Raw genomic sequence first — 12004 nt, forward strand, 5'->3', positions numbered from 1 at the left:
TGAGCTCTAACATGGAAATTAAGCGTTTCCGGACACATGTCCACATAACATCTTTTCATTATTTGTGTGTGAGGAATGTTTCCTGAAAGTTTGGCCGTATCTTTTTGTAACACACTGTATACAGGGTAGTCCATTGATAGTGACCTGGCCAAATATCTCACGAAATAAGCGTCGAACGAAAAATCTACAAAGTACGAAACTTGTCTACCTTGAAGGTGGAAACCAGATGGCGCTATGGTTGGCCCGCTAGGTGGCGCTGCCGTAGGTCAAACGGATATCAACTGCGTTTTTTAAAATAGAAACCCCCATTTTTATTATATATTCGCGTAGTACGTAAAGAAATATGAATTTTTTAGTTGCACCACTTTTTTCGCTGTATGATAGATGGCGCTGTAATAGTCACAAACATATCACTCACAAGTTTAGACGAACAATTGGTAACAGCTACGTTTTTTAAATTAAACGGCGAAGGTTCGAGTCCTCCCTCGGGCATGGGTGTATGTGTTTGTCCTTAGCATAATTTAGGTTAAGTACTGTGTAAGCTTAGGGACTGATGACCTTAGCAGTTAAGTCCCATAATATTTCACACACATTTGAACATTTTTTAAAATTAAAATATAGAACGTAGGTACGTTTGAACATTTTATTTCGGTTGTTACAATGTGATACACGTACCTTTGTGAACTTATCATTTCTGAGAACGCATGCTGTCACAGCGTGATTACCTGTAAATACCACATAATGCAATAAATGCTCAAAATGATGTCCGTCAACCTCAATGTATTTGGCAATACGTGTAACGACATTCCTCTCAACAGCGAGTACTTCGCCTTCTGTAATGTTCACACATGCATTGACGATACGCTGACGCATGTTGTCAGGCGTTGTCGGTGGATCACGATGGCAAATATTCTTCAACTTTCCCCTCAGAAAGAAATCCGGGGACGTCAATCCGGTGAACGTGCGGTCCATGATATGGTGCTTCGACGACCAATTCAACTGTCATGAAATATGCTATTCAATACCGCTTCAACCGCGCGCGAGCTATGTGATGGACATCCATCATGTTGGAAGTACATCGCCATTCTGTCATGCAGTGAAACATCTTGTAGTAACACCGGTGGAACATTACGTAAGAAATCAGCATACATTGCACCATTTAGATTGCCATCGATAAAATGGGGGCCAATTATCCTTCCTCCCATAATGCCGCACCATTCATTAAGCCGGCAAGGTCGCTGACGTTCCACTTGTCGCAGCCATCGTGAATATTCCGTTGCCCAGTAGTGCATATTATGCCGGTTCACGTTACCGCTGTTGGTGAATGACGCTTCGTTCGTAAATAGAACGCGTACAAAAAATCTGTCATCGTCCCGTAATTTCTATTGTGCCCAGTGGCAGAACTGTACACGACGTTCAAAGTCGTCGCCATGCAATTCCTGGTGCATAGAAATATGGTACGGGTGCAACACATGTTGATGTAGCATTCTCAACACCGACGTTTTTGAGATTCCCGATTCTCGCGCAATTTGTCTGCTACTGATGTGCGGATTAGCCGCGACAGCAGCTAAAACACCTACTTGGGCATCATCATTTGTTGCAGGTCGTGGTTGACGTTTCACTTCCTGTATCCTTAAATAACGTAACTATCCGTCGAACGGTCGGACACTTGGATGATGTCGTCCAGGATACCGAGCAGCATACACAGCACTCACCCGTTGGGCATTTTGATCACAACAGCCATACATCAACACGATATCGACCTTTTGCCCAATTGGTAAACGGCCCATCTTAAGACGGGTAATGTATCACGAAGCAAATACCGTCCGCACTGGCGGAATGTTACGTGATACCACGTACTTATGCGTTTGTGACTATTACAGCGCCAAGTATCACAAAGCGAAAAAAGTGGTCCAACTAAAACATTCATATTTCTTTATGTACTACACGAATATGTAATAAAAAAATGGGGGTTTTTATTGTAAAGAACGCAGTTGATACCCGTTTGACCTATGGCAGCGCCATCTAGCGGGCCAACCATAGCGCCATCTGGTTTCCCCCTTCAAATTAGACGAGTTTCGTTCTTTGTAGTTTTTTCGTTTGATGCTTATTTCGTGAGATATTTGGCCCGGTCACTATCAATGGTCCACCCTGTATATGGGTTAAATGCCAAACCTTCCCACAGAACCTCACGAAATGAGAGGTCGCGACACTGTCGATAATGGTCCATCCATCGGATGGGGACGTTAATATCGGCGGCCCCCTTTGTGCTGTTCGCTAGGAGTACGTTATTTCCACTGGAAGTCACCCGCTCTCTTCTTTCATCGCTGTACGACGCTAACATAACATACACACACACGTTACAGTCACGAACACTCAAAACACTGAAGGTACTCAGCACGGATTAACGTCATTGCATGTTGAGGAAGACTAATATTTCCGATTAGGCAACTGAACAATGCAGCCGAAGCTCTCAGTCGACAATGATATTCTACTTTTATTTTCTTTTTATGGAAATCTACCCAGTACAACAGAAATGGTTTTATGTCAACAAAACCCCTGTTAATAAATTCGACTGCAGCAGCTTCCCACTACGAGTCTTCGTCATAGTGCTATTCCTAATCCTAATCCTAGTTATAACAAACCAAGATTTACGGCAGCTTCCTGGGTTAACCAAAGTTTGTCATCTCACCTTCTTTTCGGTAATGTTTATTGTCATTTTCGGTTACATAGTGTGAGAGTCGCATTTCTCACATAACTACGCGATACTTTGGTGAATTTACAAAATATTATAAAAAAATGTTCAAATGTGTGTGAAATCTTATGGGACTCAACTGCTAAAGTCATCAGTCCCTTAGCTTACACACTAGTTAACCACAATTATCCTAAGGACAAACACACACACCCATGCCTGAGGGAGGACTCGAACCTCCGCCGGGACCAGCCGGAAATTTTATACCTTTCCAAATTCGTCCACAACGTAATAATTTTTCTGCATGTTTCTTGCGATAATGCTGTGCTACTAAAATCATTTATCGTACAAATTTCACTTTATACTGACGTAGATTTAAAAGAGAGTGTATACCTATGCAAAAAGTAGTCAGGGTTTTATTCTTTCTTGATATCATTCAGAATAAATGCCACTTGTATGTGATTATTTTCCACATTTAATTTACGTGATGTTTAAGAAGACATTATTTCTCACTAAACAAGCAAATATTTTTTACACTCCAGAATCAAAGCTCACTTCTTCACAAATGACTTCTCTTGATGTAAAAGGTAAATTTAAAGAAACCTTGTGACATCGCTTATTTTGAAAATTACTGAATTTTTTTTCGTAACTAAATAAATACCTTTTATTTCTATTCCTGGGAATTTTTCAGTCATAAAAATCAGTCATTAAATCGGGTGACGCTGAGGGGATTAGATTAGGAAGTGAGACACTTAAAGTAGTAAAGGAGTTTTGCTATTTAGGGAGTAAAATAACTGATGATGGTCGAAGTAGAGAGGATATAAAATGTAGACTGGCAATGGCAAGGAAATCGTTTCTGAAGAAGAGAAATTTGTTAACATCGAGTATAGATTTAAGTGTCAGGAAGTCGTTTCTGAAAGTATTTGTATGTAGTGTAGCCATGTATGGAAGTGAAACATGGACGATAACCAGTTTGGACAAGAAGAGAATAGAAGCTTTCGAAATGTGGTGCTACAGAAGAATGCTGAAGATAAGGTGGGTAGATCACGTAACTAATGAGGAGGTATTGAATAGGATTGGGGAGAAGAGGAGTTTGTGGCACAACTTGACTAGAAGAAGGGATCGGTTGGTAGGACATGTTTTGAGGCATCAAGGGATCACAAATTTAGCATTGGAGGGCAGCGTGGAGGGTAAAAATCGTAGAGGGAGACCAAGAGATCAATACACTAAGCAGATTCAGAAGGATGTAGGTTGCAGTAGGTACTGGGAGATGAAGAAGCTTGCACAGGATAGAATAGCATGGAGAGCTGCATCAAACCAGTCTCAGGACTGAAGACTACAACAACAACAACAACAAAAAATATAATTTAAATTTGTCTCATTTCTTGAAAGCAGAATGGTACTGTTTACCAGTTGCATTCACAGAAGCTTGTAGAATCTCCTGGAAATAATACTATATATACACCTAGAGACATGCACTAAGTCACACTTCAGTTCGACACTTCGGTTCAGACACTTCTTGTGAACACACAGTATGTATTGACCAGACTGCATATATACCGCGCATATAGGCTATGTTTAGTTACTATGAGAAACTGAACATCTAAATTTTTCTCTTTTGTGTTAAAACTGAGTGTATTGTATGATGTGAACTACGATGTTTGTTAACAATTTTGTGATGAGGTAACATAAAAATCAAAAAGATGTAAACATTAAGAGTCAATGTGCTTCAGTTTTTGTCGACTAAAAACCCGGGTGATATATACTTTAGTCACGATTTTTATTGGACACAAACCTGTAGATGCTGATGCCTTATACAAGTTAAGTGCTTGTATAACCTCTTCTTTTGGAACATTAAATTGCTCATGGTGATTATAATGATGATCACTAAAACGCGTGAATGAAATATTGGTAGTATATCCTGGGGGGATGTTATATGACGTTAGTCGCAGTCCTCCTTCTCCAGCCATCTGCCGCCAAGACTAATTGCTTTTATGTTAAAGATGTATCACGGCCAATGAAAGGTGACGAAAAATGTAATATGCAAAAAATCAAATTATACAGTGATGCTAGCAGTAATCAGTGTCCTGCTTTTCCAGGAAAACAGAAGCAGTGTATTATAGTATAATAATATAACCCATCAGATCATCATCTTGAACACCCGAAATACGCGATTATCGAGAATATGAAGATAAGATTCCTTTCGACGTATCTACACCGACGTTTTGGATTAAACAGTATTAAACAAAATATCTAAACTTACGTACCAACTGTATTAAATACGAATTCTTATGTAATACAGACGAATACTTTTACCAGTAATCACCTCCAAGAGGAATCTTCCAAGATCAAACAGCACCTCGTAGTTTTGAAGCATGATGCTCAATTTAACTTAATTAATGTTACAAGAATATCACTATTTCATCACAGAATAAATATTTTAAGCCTAAGTTCGTGTGTGTCAATATCAAATATACAGCGAATATGAACAGAAATGGCCTAACTTTGGTACGTCGTCGCGACGTACAAAAATAAAATATGGCCATTTCCTGACATATGCGAACTACACGAAATATCACAGGTGTTGCATTTCCAGCAGATACTGTTTCCCTACAAATCTATTGCAATATTACAGTGATAATACTGTTGACAAATTCCATTGCCTGGTGTAGTACCTTCTTGGCGCAAATTCTTCCTTTAAAATAGTAATTATAAATACAGTGCGCAACAAAATCGAAGAATCACTTTTTCGAAACCCATTATAGTCTCCCATTTAGAAGCACAAACCTGAAATTTTGCTCAGTGATGACTACAACCTTGCTGTGTAAGGGTGCAAAAGCGTGAGGCGCTGCAACGTCAGCCTCGGGCTTGGCGACGTTTCAGACATGCAAAAATCGTCCACAACTCTAAAGTTCATGCGATCTGTAAGGAGGGTGAATGTCATATTGCCTCCGAATTTCACTACGATTCTGCCCAACTCCACCATGCACGTGTCAGAGTATGAGAAGATCGTCACACCCTGTCTTACCCGCATTTCACTCCTTCTTTTGACGCATCTGCGATAGGTGTCAGAACCGCGACACACAGCGCTGATATCACAGTGCTTTCTTATGGGTGGCCGAGTAAAACGTTTCAGACGCACCGCCGCTGTGAATCGACATAAAAATACATCAGGGGGTGGCATAAAGGGCTTCAATGAAAGCACCCCTTCCCTTGGGGCGTTGATTCCACACTTTTCGCCGTCAAAATGACAGTTCGCTTTGTGACAAGCAATAGGGCGTCTTTCGTGACAACTTTCGACACTGCTGGCAACCTTATTCTAACGATATCGTGGAGCTGCAACACCAATGAAGGGAGCTGACCTGTTAGGAGCGTAACGCGACCGCAATTTTTGCTCCGCTGCACAATTAGAAATCACTAGGGACTGTAAAAACCATTCGATGAAAACTGAAAGCGATCCGAAGCAGCAAACGGTCCGTATGTATGTTCACCCGTCCTTTTTCGCGCACTCGTAGAGTATCATCAAGGGGAGGTAGATGCAACATTCAGATGTGCGTGAATGAAATCGCAAAGGGTCGCTCTAATACCCCCTTCCCCCAATTCCGGGAACACCCTCGGCGCCCCAATGCATCTTAGTTGAGCACATTACATTTGTATTTATCAGAAACGTCGACGCACGTTCTGTCATGCGGCTGCTATACACCGTATTGTAGGTAGGGTAGGAGGGGTGTCAAAGGGGTTGCCTGACGCTCAGGAGCCATGGCAGCCACGAGATTGAATGTGTATCGAAGTTTCTCACACGTAAATTTGTAACGTGCTCAACTAAGGTGCGTGGCTAGCACCGAGACTGTTGTCGAAATGGGAGATCTTAGAGAGACCCTTTGCCGCTTTGTTCACGTACATCTTAATGTCGCACCCCCTCCCTCTTCATCATGACCTAGTAGGGAGCGAAAAAGCAGGGTTGAAAAAGCACATGAACCCTTTGCTGCTTCGTATAAAGTAAAGATTTCGCCGAATCGTTTTTAACAGTCCCTAGTGATTCCGAGTTGTACAGAAGAGCAAAAAATGTGATCGCGCTATACCTCAAACGGGTCAGATCACGTTCAATGGGGTTGGAGCCCCACGCTGTCGTTACAGTAGGTTTGAAACACCCAGGCGGTGGCAGTTGTGTCGAATGTTGGTTATCGCACTCTCCTTTTAGATTGCGATGTGTGTAGGAATCAACTCCCCAAGCGAAGGCGTAGGTTCATGCCCTACATGCCACCCTTTGAGGCATTTTCGTGTATATCCTGAGCGGCAGTGTAGCTTAAATGTTTTCCTCGGCCACCCACAAGAAAATGGGACTGTTTCAATGCTGGTTGTCGTGGACCTGATCTCCATCGCTGAGGCGTCAAAAGAAGAAGTGAAATGTAGATAAGAGGGCGTGTGACGACCTCCCCATCGTATGACATGTGCCTCGTGGGGTTGGACAGAATTGTGATGAAATTTGGTGGCAATGTGACATCACTAACCCGCCTTATAGCTAACATGAACTTCCGAGGCGTGTTTTATTAAAGTAAGTACCGTTTTGAAATTAAGAAAAAAGACGTGCTAAGATATCTCAATAATTTTATTTTTACGTGAAAGCCTGTACCTTAATCTACGCACTGACGCCATTACAGTCTGATTCTTCCTTGTTTACTTTGTGTATTGAGTGTTTAAGATGCCTCCGTTAATCGCGAGTCCCGCCGACTGTGAAGTACGGGCTAAGATTTCTCAGTGCTAAAGGCCGAAAAGCGATCGATATTCATCGTGACATCTCTGCAGTTTACGGAGAAAACATTATGAGTGATGGAATGGTAAGAAAGTGGGTAGGAGCATTTAAAGATGGCCGCACAAATGTGCATGATGAACAACGGAGTGGGCGTCCTTCGGTCGTTAATGAAAGTTTGCTGCAGGAATTGGAAAATAAGGTGAGAGAAAACGGCCGCTTTACGATTTCCTCCTTGCGGGATGACTTTCCTAATGTTTCTCGTAGTGTTTTGTATGGCACTGTGACCGAGCACTTGAATTGTTCAAATGTGTGTTAAATCTTATGGGACTTAAGTGCTAAGGTCATCAGTCCCTAAGCTTACACACTACTTAACCTAAATTATCCTAAGGACAAACACACACACACCCTTGCCCGAGGGAGGACTCGAACCTCCGCCGGGACCAGCCGCACAGTCCATGACTGCAGCGCCTCCGCAGTGGTTAGACACTGGACTCGCATTCGGGAGGACGACGGTTCAATCCCGCGTCCGGCCATCCTGATTTAGGTTTTCCGTGATTTCCCTAAATCACTCCAGGCTAATGCCGGGATGGTTCCTCTGAAAGGGCACGGCCGACTTCCTTCCCCATCCTTCCCTAATCCGATGAGACCGATGACCACGCTGTCTGGTCTCCTTCCCCAAAACCAACCAGTACTGCAGCGCCTCAGACCGCATGGCTAATCCCGCGCGGCGAGCACATGAATTACTGAAAATTGTGCGCACGATGGGTACCGAAAATGTTGACGGATGTGCACGAAAACAAAAGTTTAGACAGTGGATTGACTTTCCTTGAACGGTACCACAACGACGGTGATGATTTCTTAAGCTAAATTGTTACGGGCGATGAAACATGGGTGGCCTACGTCACACCAGAACCAAACCAACAGTCCATGGAAGTTGAGCAAGGGCATCGTTTTGCTGCAAGACAATGCCCGTCCGCATGCGACGATTCAGACCAAAGATCTCATCACATCTTTTCGATGGGAAACTCTAGATCATCCTCCGTACAGCCCTGATCTTGCGGCCAGTGACTACCATCTCTTACTGCACTTGAAGAAACACCTGGGCGGTGAGCGTCTTCAAGATATGACGAAGCCGAAACAATGGTGATGCAGTGGTTAACAAGTCAGGCGGCAGACTTCTATGAGGAGGGTATTCAAAAACTGGTACAGCGTTATGACAAGTGCCTCAATATTGACGGAAATCATGTTGAAAACTAGATTAAGGTACAGGCTTTCATGTAAAAATAAAATTATTGAGATGTCTTAGCATGTCTTTTTTTAAATTTCAAAACGGTACTTACTTAAAAAACACGCCTCGTATAAGCTCTTGCTTTTTTTTTTTTTTTTTTTGCATATATGTCGACACCTTGCTGTTTAAAGCATCGCCGAGTCCGAGGATGACGCCGCAGGTGAAGGTTGCTGGAATCCTGAGCCAAATTTCGAACTTATGTGTCGAAATGGGAGCCAATTACGGGGTTTCGAAAAGTAATGTTTTAATTTTGTTGCGCAGTGTAAATTGAATTACATGGAATGTGACTGAAATTATGTTCAAAATATTCATCTCTATATTCTCATCTGATAGCTCCGCTTGGAACCGTCCGCAAATCTAGAAACGATTATGATATTTGCTTTGATACGACAGTTGTCCAGGAAGTAAGTTACGGTCGGTCGAGAAATGGAAACCACTGGGAAAACCCGGTAAAGCTTTGCACAGATGTGTTGGGCAGTGTCTCTAGTATGCCCGTTGATAGTGTCGCGTCGCTCTTTTCAGTTTTTAGTGAACAGTGAGCACGTAAAGAGCGTAGGGAATAGCGTCTCCCGCCAAGTATGAAGGCCTGGTTAGAGATTTCGACTGTGTTATGCAGTCTACGTAACACAACTGTCGAGCAGTTCCTTCTTCATGCCAATTCTCGGCCGAACACTGCAGGGGAAATGATGACGCTCCTACAGCGTTTCCGATGAGAAGTGTTTGATCACCCACAATACAGTCCGTAATTGGCTCCCCCTGAGTCTCATCTCTGCTCACAAGAACCTCTGGCTATGAAGACAAAATTTTTCCACAGACAACGAGCTGCAGACCAGTTCAGATAACTGGCCGAAAGCACAGGCGGCTGCTTTCTATGACGAGGATATTGGAAAGTTGATACAACACTACGACAACACTCGAAGTTGGAGCGGCGACTATGTAGAGAAATAGGTGGACGGTGTACCTAACTGCTGCAAATAAAACTTTTCTGGTTTTCACTGTGGTTTCCATTTCGTGACAGATCGGAATTTAATTTCTGGACAACCCTCGTATTATGACGGGAAGAATGAGCGTAGAGCTCTTGTGGAACGTATTCAGGCAAGAATGTGACATCTACATCTACATCTACATCCATACTCCGCAAGCCACCTGACGGTGTGTGCCGGAGTGTACCCTGAGTACCTCTATCGCTTCTCCCTTCTATTCCAGTCTCGTATTGTTCGCGGAAAGAAGGATTGTCGGTATGCTTCTGTGTGGGCTCTAATCTCACTGATTTTATCCCCATGGTCTCTTCGCGAGATATACGTAGGAGGGAGCAATATACTGCTGGACTCTTCGGTGAAGGTATGTTCTTGAAACTTTAACAAAAGCCCGTACCGAGCTACTGAGCGTCTCTCCTGCAGAGTCTTCCACTGGAGTTTATCTATCATCTTCGTAACGCTTTCGCGATTACTAAATGGCCCTGTAACGAAGCGCGCTGCTCTCCGTTGGATCTTCTCTATCTCTTCTATCAACCCTACCTGGTGCAGATCCCACACTGGTGAGAAATATTCGAGCAGTGGGCGAACAAGTGTACTGTAACCTACTTCCTTTGTTTTCGGATTGCATTTCCTTAGGATTCTTCCAATGAATCTCAGTCTGGCATCTGCTTTACCGACGATCAACTTTATGTGATCATTCCATTTTAAATCACTCCTAATGCGGACTCCCAGATAATTTATGGAATTAACTGCTTCCAGTTGCTGACCTGCTATTTTGTAGCTAAATGATAAGGGATCTATCTTTCTATGTATTCGCAGCACATTACACTTGTCTACATTGAGATTCAATTGCCATTCCCTGCACCATGTGTCAATTCGCTGCAGATCCTCCTGCATTTCAGTACAATTTTCCATTGTTACAACCTCTCGATACACCACAGCATCATCTGCAAAAAGCCTCAGTGAACTTCCGATGTCATCCATCAGGTCATTTATGTATATTGTGAACAGCAACGGTCCCATGACACTCCCCTGTCTCACACCTGAAATCACTCTTACTTCGGAAGACTTCTCTCCATTGAGAATGACATGCTGCGTTCTGTTATCTAGGAACTGCTCAATCCAACCACATAATTGGTCTGATAGTCCATATGCTCTTACTTTGTTCATTAAACGACTGTGGGGAACTGTATCGAACGCCTTGCGGAAGTCAAGAAACACGGCATCTACCTGTGAACCCATGTCTATGGCCCTCTGAGTCTCGTGGACGAATAGCGCGAGCTGGGTTTCACACGACCGTCTTTTTCGAAACCCATGCTGATTCCTACAGAGTAGATTTCTAGTCTTCAGGAAAGTCATTATACTCGAACGTAATACGTGTTCCAAAATTCTACAACTGATCGACGTTGGAGATATAGATCTATAGTTCCGCAAATCTGTTCGACGTCCCTTCTTGAAAACGGGGATGACCTGTGCCCTTTTCCAATCCTTTGGAACGCTACGCTCTTCTAGAGACCTACGGTACACCGCTGCAAGAAGGGGGGCAAGTTCCTTCGCGTACTCTGTGTAAAATCGAACTGGTATCCCGTCAGGTCCAGCGGCCTTTCCTCTTTTGAGCGATTTTAATTGTTTCTCTATCCCTCTGTCGTCTATTTCGATATCTACCATTTTGTCATCTGTGCGACGATCTAGAAAAGGAACTACAGTGCAGTCTTCCTCTGTGAAACAGCTTTGGAAAAAGAAATTTAGTATTTCGGCCTTTAGTCTGTCATCCTCTGTTTCAGTACCATTTTGGTCACAGAGTGTCTGGACATTTTGTTTTGATCCACCTACCGCTTTGACATAAGACCAGAATTTCTTAGGATTTTCTGCCAAGTCAGTGCATAGAACTTTACTTTCGAATTCATTGAACGCCTCTCGCATAGCCCTCCTGACACTACATTTCGCTTCGCGTAATTTTTGTTTGTCTGCAAGGCTTTGGCTATGTTTATGTTTGCTGTGAAGTTCCCTTTGCTTCCGCAGCAGTTTTCTAACTCGGTTGTTGTACCACGGTGGCTCTTTTCCATCTCTTACGATCTTGCTTGGCACATACTCATCCAACGCATATTGTACGATGGTTTTGAACTTTTTCCACTGATCCTCAACACTATCTGTACTTGAGACAAAACTTTTGTGTTGAGCCGTCAGGTACTCTGTAATCTGCTTTTTGTCACCTTTGCTAAACAGAAAAATCTTCCTACCTTTTTTAATATTTCTATTTACGGCTGAAATCATCGATGCCGTAACCGCTTTAT

The sequence above is a fragment of the Schistocerca nitens genome, chromosome 6 (assembly GCF_023898315.1).
Source record: "Schistocerca nitens isolate TAMUIC-IGC-003100 chromosome 6, iqSchNite1.1, whole genome shotgun sequence".
NCBI lineage: Eukaryota > Metazoa > Arthropoda > Insecta > Orthoptera > Acrididae > Schistocerca > Schistocerca nitens.